General features: G+C 47.7%; 1 long non-coding RNA gene across 1 annotated transcript; it reads left to right on the top strand.

The window, feature by feature from the left end:
- The first annotated feature begins 314 nt into the window (after nucleotides 1-314).
- LOC127673635 (uncharacterized) lies at nucleotides 315-5,232 on the top strand. Its single transcript, XR_007975223.1, has 3 exons — nucleotides 315-621; nucleotides 1,489-1,582; nucleotides 4,495-5,232. It is a non-coding gene; the product is annotated as an uncharacterized LOC127673635 (long non-coding RNA).
- Nucleotides 5,233-5,559: the final 327 nt, after the last annotated feature.

Below are 5,559 nucleotides of genomic sequence, written 5' to 3'. Positions count from 1 at the left end.
TGGCACCAACCTTTACCCCTCCTATTACACGTTCTAAGGCCACGGCCAAGCCCCCAACCTCTCCTCCAAAGACACCTGACCCAGCGCCGGTCCTTCCTCTGAGGGAAGTGGCTGGAATCGATGGTCTAGTTAGAGTACACGTTCCCTTCTCTTTGAGCGAACTTTCTCAAATAGAAAGCAGACTGGGTTCTTATACCTCTAACCCCTCTAACTTTATTAAAGAATTTCAGTACATTACTCAATCTTACAACTTGACTTTTCATGATGTCTATATGATTCTTACTAACAATTTACTTCCTGATGAACACAGGCGAGTTTGGGAAGAGGCAAAAACGCATGCAGATGAAATTCACCAGACAGACGGCAGCTATCCAATTGGATCTGAGGCAGTGCCTGACCAAGACCCGCTATGGGATTATAATTCCTCGGCTGGTATTTTAGCCAGAGACAGGTTTGTTACATGCCTTCTAGCTGGTCTCAGAAAGGCAGTTTTAAAGCCAATAAATTTTGAAAAACTCCAAGAGGTTGTCCAGGAAAAACAGGAAAATCCATCTCAGTTTTTACAACGCCTCACGAAGGCTTTGTTGCAATTCACTAATCTAGATCCTGACAATCCGGAAGGTAAACAACTCTTAATGACTTATTTCTTTTCCCAAAGCTATCCCGACATAAGAGCTAAACTTAGACGCTTGGAGAGAGGACCCCTGACTCCACAGGCGGAAGTCTTGGCGCTGCCCTTCAAGGTATACCATGAGAGAGATGAAAAAGCCCGAAAACAAAAGTACCACATGCTGGCAAAAGCTGTCCGACCAGCTCCAGCTATCGCCCCGGGCTCCGGGCCTTCCAAGGCTCAGGAACCACCAGCTCCCTGCTACAGGTGTGGTCAATCAGGTCACTGGGCAAGGACTTGCCCCAACCCCCGCAAGCCAAGGGGACCATGTCCTAAATGTCATCGTGAGGGCCACTGGGCGGTCGACTGTCCCCATGTTACACAGAACAGAAGGCCATCCCGCCCAGAAACCCCTCCTACTGACCTCCTAGGCTTGGCTATGGATGAATGAAGGGGCCGGAGCTCCCTCAACCCGACCTCGCCCATCACTAGCAGGGAGCCCCGGGTAACTATCGTGGTATGTGGAAAGCCCATCTCTTTCCTTCTGGATACCGGGGCCACTTACTCAGTCCTGGTGGAATTTTGGGGCTCCACTTCACCCTCGCGTCTTCCCATAGTCGGGATAGGAGGACAGCCTTACCTTCCTCATCAGACCCCACCACTTAGCTGTACTTTTAGAAATATACCCTTCACCCATTCCTTTTTGGTAGTGCCAACCTCTCCCGTCCCTTTATTAGGAAGGGATCTTTTAGTTAAGTTGGGAGCTTCAATTTCTTTTGCTCCCCCCACTCGCCTGAACCCGAGCTCGCCAGCAGTTCCCCTACTTCTCCTTCTAGCCAATCAACCTACTAACACTAACATGTTATTTCCTCTACCAGCTTCTCAGGTGGACCCCAGAGTTTGGGACGTCCAGAACCCCTCTGTTGCTAAACATCATTCTCCCGTTGTCATCCAGTTACTGGACCCTACCAGGTACATCACCCAAGCTCAATACCCTCTCTCTCTCCAGAGCCTCAGGGGACTTAAGCCTATCATTTCTGACCTCTTAAGGAAAAAACTCCTTCGTCCCACTTCTTCTCCTTTCAATACCCCTATACTAGCAGTTAAAAAACCTAATGGTACCTACCGCCTGGTTCAAGACCTCAGGCGCATTAATGCCGCAGTGGTTCCTCTACATCCTGTCGTAGCTAATCCCTATACACTCCTTTCTACTATCCCCTCAGGAACTTCTCATTTCTCAGTCCTAGATCTAAAGGACGCATTTTTCTCTATCCCTCTTGATGCCCAGTCACAAAACATATTTGCCTTTACCTGGACAGATCCTGACACCCACTTTTCTACCCAACTTACCTGGACTGTTTTACCTCAGGGATTCCGAGACAGCCCACACCTATTTGGCCAGGCTCTAGCTTCTGACTTACTTTCTTTATCTCTCCCCAGATCTAAAATTCTTCTTTATGTAGATGATGTCCTTGTCTGTAGTCCATCTCTAGAAATTAGCCAAGCTGACACCTCTACTCTCCTAAATTTCCTCTCCAGTCGAGGCTACAGGGTCTCTCCCTCTAAGGTTCAACTGTCCACTCCTCAGGTTACTTATTTGGGATTAACAATTACCCCAACCCATAAGGCTATTACCTTAGATAGAAAAAACCTAATTCAGTCCTTAACTGTTCCTTCTACAAAGGAAGAGATTTTATCATTCCTAGGAATGGCTAGCTTTTTACGTTCTTGGGTTCCTTCCTTCTCCCTCCTCTCTCGACCCTTATATGAGGCAGCATTAGGCCCCACCCACGAACCTCTTCTCATATCTGTTGCCAAACCCTTTCAGAGGCTCCAACAGGCTCTCCTTAAGGCCCCAGCCTTACATCTCCCTGACCTGACTCGCCCTTTTTCCCTCTATGTAACTGAAAAAGAGGGATTTGCCCTTGGAGTCTTAGGCCATCAACTGGGACCTTCCTTCGCACCTGTAGCATACTTGTCAAAAAGGCTGGATTTAACCATCCAGGGATGGGCACCTTGTATTCGTGCCTTAGCGGCTGCTGAACTTCTTATTCGAGAATCAAAGAAATTAACCTTGGGGTCTCCTATAACTGTGCTCTCTTCTCACAACCTGTCACAGCTCCTAACCTACAAAGGCCTGCAGACTCTACCTCCCTCTAGAGTTCTTTCTCTCCAGGTAGCGCTAATAGAAGATTCCACGCTCACCTTTCAATCATGTCCTCCTCTTAATATTTCTACTCTTCTCCCTCGACCTAATACTAACCACTCCCTGTCTCATTCCTGCACTGAGACTTTAGAGCAACTATTACCTCATCCTTCACACATACAGGAGGGCACATTGCCTCAAGCCATTTATACTTGGTACACAGATGGAAGTTCCTTTCTATATGAAGGGACTAGAAAAGCTGGCTATGCCATAGTGTCAGACACCGAGGTGGTAGAGGCACAGGCCCTTCCTGTACACACTACTAATCAACAGGCTGAGCTGATAGCTCTCACTCGTGCCTTTCAACTGGCACAGGGACAATCCCTCAATGTTTACACAGATTCTAAATATGCTTTCCATATCCTCCTGTCCCACGCTGCTATCTGGAAAGAGCGCGGGTTACTTAGCACAACTGGAGGATCCATAACTAATGCAAGCCATATTTTAGCCTTGCTGAAGGCCTCCCATCTCCCCACAGCTATTGGGATTGTCCATTGCAGATCTCACCAGACGGATGACTCTATTGTATCTAAGGGAAACAACCGAGCTGATGAGGCAGCTAGAGCTGCAGCCCTTAGGGGGCTAAACTCATCTCACCCTCCCCAAGACATCCTTACACTACAACCCACATCTCTACCTCCACCCCCTGACACTCGCCAAACTCTATCCTATCTTCACCAGCTCTTTCATCCTAACAGTCGAGCGTTATCTTCTTTTGTTAAGACCCACTTACAGCCTACTCCTGAAGACTTAAATTTCTTAAAATCTATCACTGCTTCTTGTAAAACCTGTCAGATGTCAGATTCTAACTCGAGGTATCGTAGTACCCCTTTCCCCACCCATCAGGCTAGAGGTTCCCTTCCCGGAACTGACTGGCAGCTTGACTTTACCCATATGCCTACAGTCAAGCGTTCCAAGTACCTCCTGGTCTTGGTAGATACCTTCTCGGGGTGGGTAGAAGCCTTTCCTACCACTAACAAAAGGGCTCAGACAGTCTCTGATCTCCTCCTCCGAGAGATCATCCCCCGATTTGGTGTTCCAACCTCCCTTCAGTCAGACAATGGTCCTGAATTTACTTCCCAGATTTCTCAGAGTTTATCCAACGCCTTAAATATCCCTTGGCATTTTCACATTCCTTACCATCCCCAATCTTCAGGTAAGGTAGAGAGAACTAATCGCTCTTTAAAAACCACTCTTGCCAAGCTGTCACAGGAACTTCACCTTGACTGGGTAAAACTCCTACCTCTAGCTCTTTTCAGGCTACGAGCTCTCCCCAAGCGACCTCTTCTTATCTCACCCTTTGAACTCATGTATGGACGTCCAGTTTTAACTCCTGGTCTCTCACCTAAATGCTCTCCCCTCCCAGACCACCTACTCACCCCATTGCTTTGCCACCTTCGCTCTCTCCTATGGGACTTTGCTGACCACCACCTACCTCGGCCACAGACTGTCTCCTGTCCACTGCCTGTCAACATTGGAGACCAAGTCCTCTTATCCCCTCCAGATCATCGGCCCTCACCCCTCTCTCCCAAATGGCAGGGCCCTTTTAAGGTGATTCTCGTGACCCCTACAGCTGCTAAACTTGAAGGATTTCCTCATTGGGTCCATCTATCTCACCTTAAACCTTTCATCCCTCCACCTAAAGATAACTCTTCTTCATACACGTCAACCCTGACAGGACCTTGCTCTATCAAGCTCCGGAGGACATCGGGACCACCCACCTTGTCCCCAATTCCAGAACATGAGACTCCACTCCGGCAGCCGAGCTCGACCTCATTGGATTAGACATGGGTTTCTTGTCCTACCCCTGCTGTTCTTCATTTCCATCCAGGGCAGTCCTTACATTTGGAGATTCGAGGTTCAAGAAACCCCCACAGATAACAAACAGTCTTTCCAAATAGGGTCAGGAAACTGCTCCATAGCCGGATGTCAGGTACCGATCCAAATCGCGATCATCCCTGTATCTGTTATCCCATCTAAGTATTATGATCTCTATACTTGCTTTCTCTTTGACCAGACAGAAGATTACTGTAAAAAATGGCCAGACGAATATGGGGGCTGCCCATATTGGTCTTGTCAGATACATATGCTAGGATCACGGGTCAATCATTTCTTCTTTCAACACCGCAAGACGCTTTTCTTCCACATACAAGACCCGTGGGATTCCAGGTGGGAAACAGGAGTCGTTGGTAAGCTCTATCGTAAAAACCAGCCCAGTTCCCCAATAAGTACCATCCATATTCAGAGAAAGTATATCTCAATCGCCCAACCCCTAGATATTGGAAAAGTGGGGGAGATAATTAAACACTCCTCTAAGGTCCTTGATTCTTTAACAGCACCCCTCATAAATGGCACTAACTTGCCATTTCGCCTGTTGCTTCAAACTTTGACCTCAGCATACCAACTCCTTAATGTCACCAGGACTGGTCGCTTTAAAGATTGCTGGTTATGTGTACCCCCAGGGACTGACTCAAAACTGTCACTTACAGCTTTTCCGGTGATACTGCCAGATAACCTCACCTCACCTTTTGTTAGCTGTCCTGACTCCGATGTCACCACGGCTCCGTACCTTACCTCTGTCCCTCTCTTTGGCATGGGAAACTGTTTTAAGAACTCTGGGACACGTTCTGTAGGAACATTAAGCTCCCTAGACTGTAATAAAACCATAACCCTTGATATATCATCTCTGCCACAATGCCCTGCAATCCAGAACACGTCAATTCTTTGTGGCACTCAGGTATAT

Source organism: Apodemus sylvaticus, chromosome 23 (assembly GCF_947179515.1).
Source record: "Apodemus sylvaticus chromosome 23, mApoSyl1.1, whole genome shotgun sequence".
Taxonomy (NCBI): Eukaryota; Metazoa; Chordata; class Mammalia; order Rodentia; family Muridae; genus Apodemus; species Apodemus sylvaticus.
Note: the sequence above shows the minus strand (reverse complement) of the source record. Positions and strands in the feature narration are given on the sequence as shown.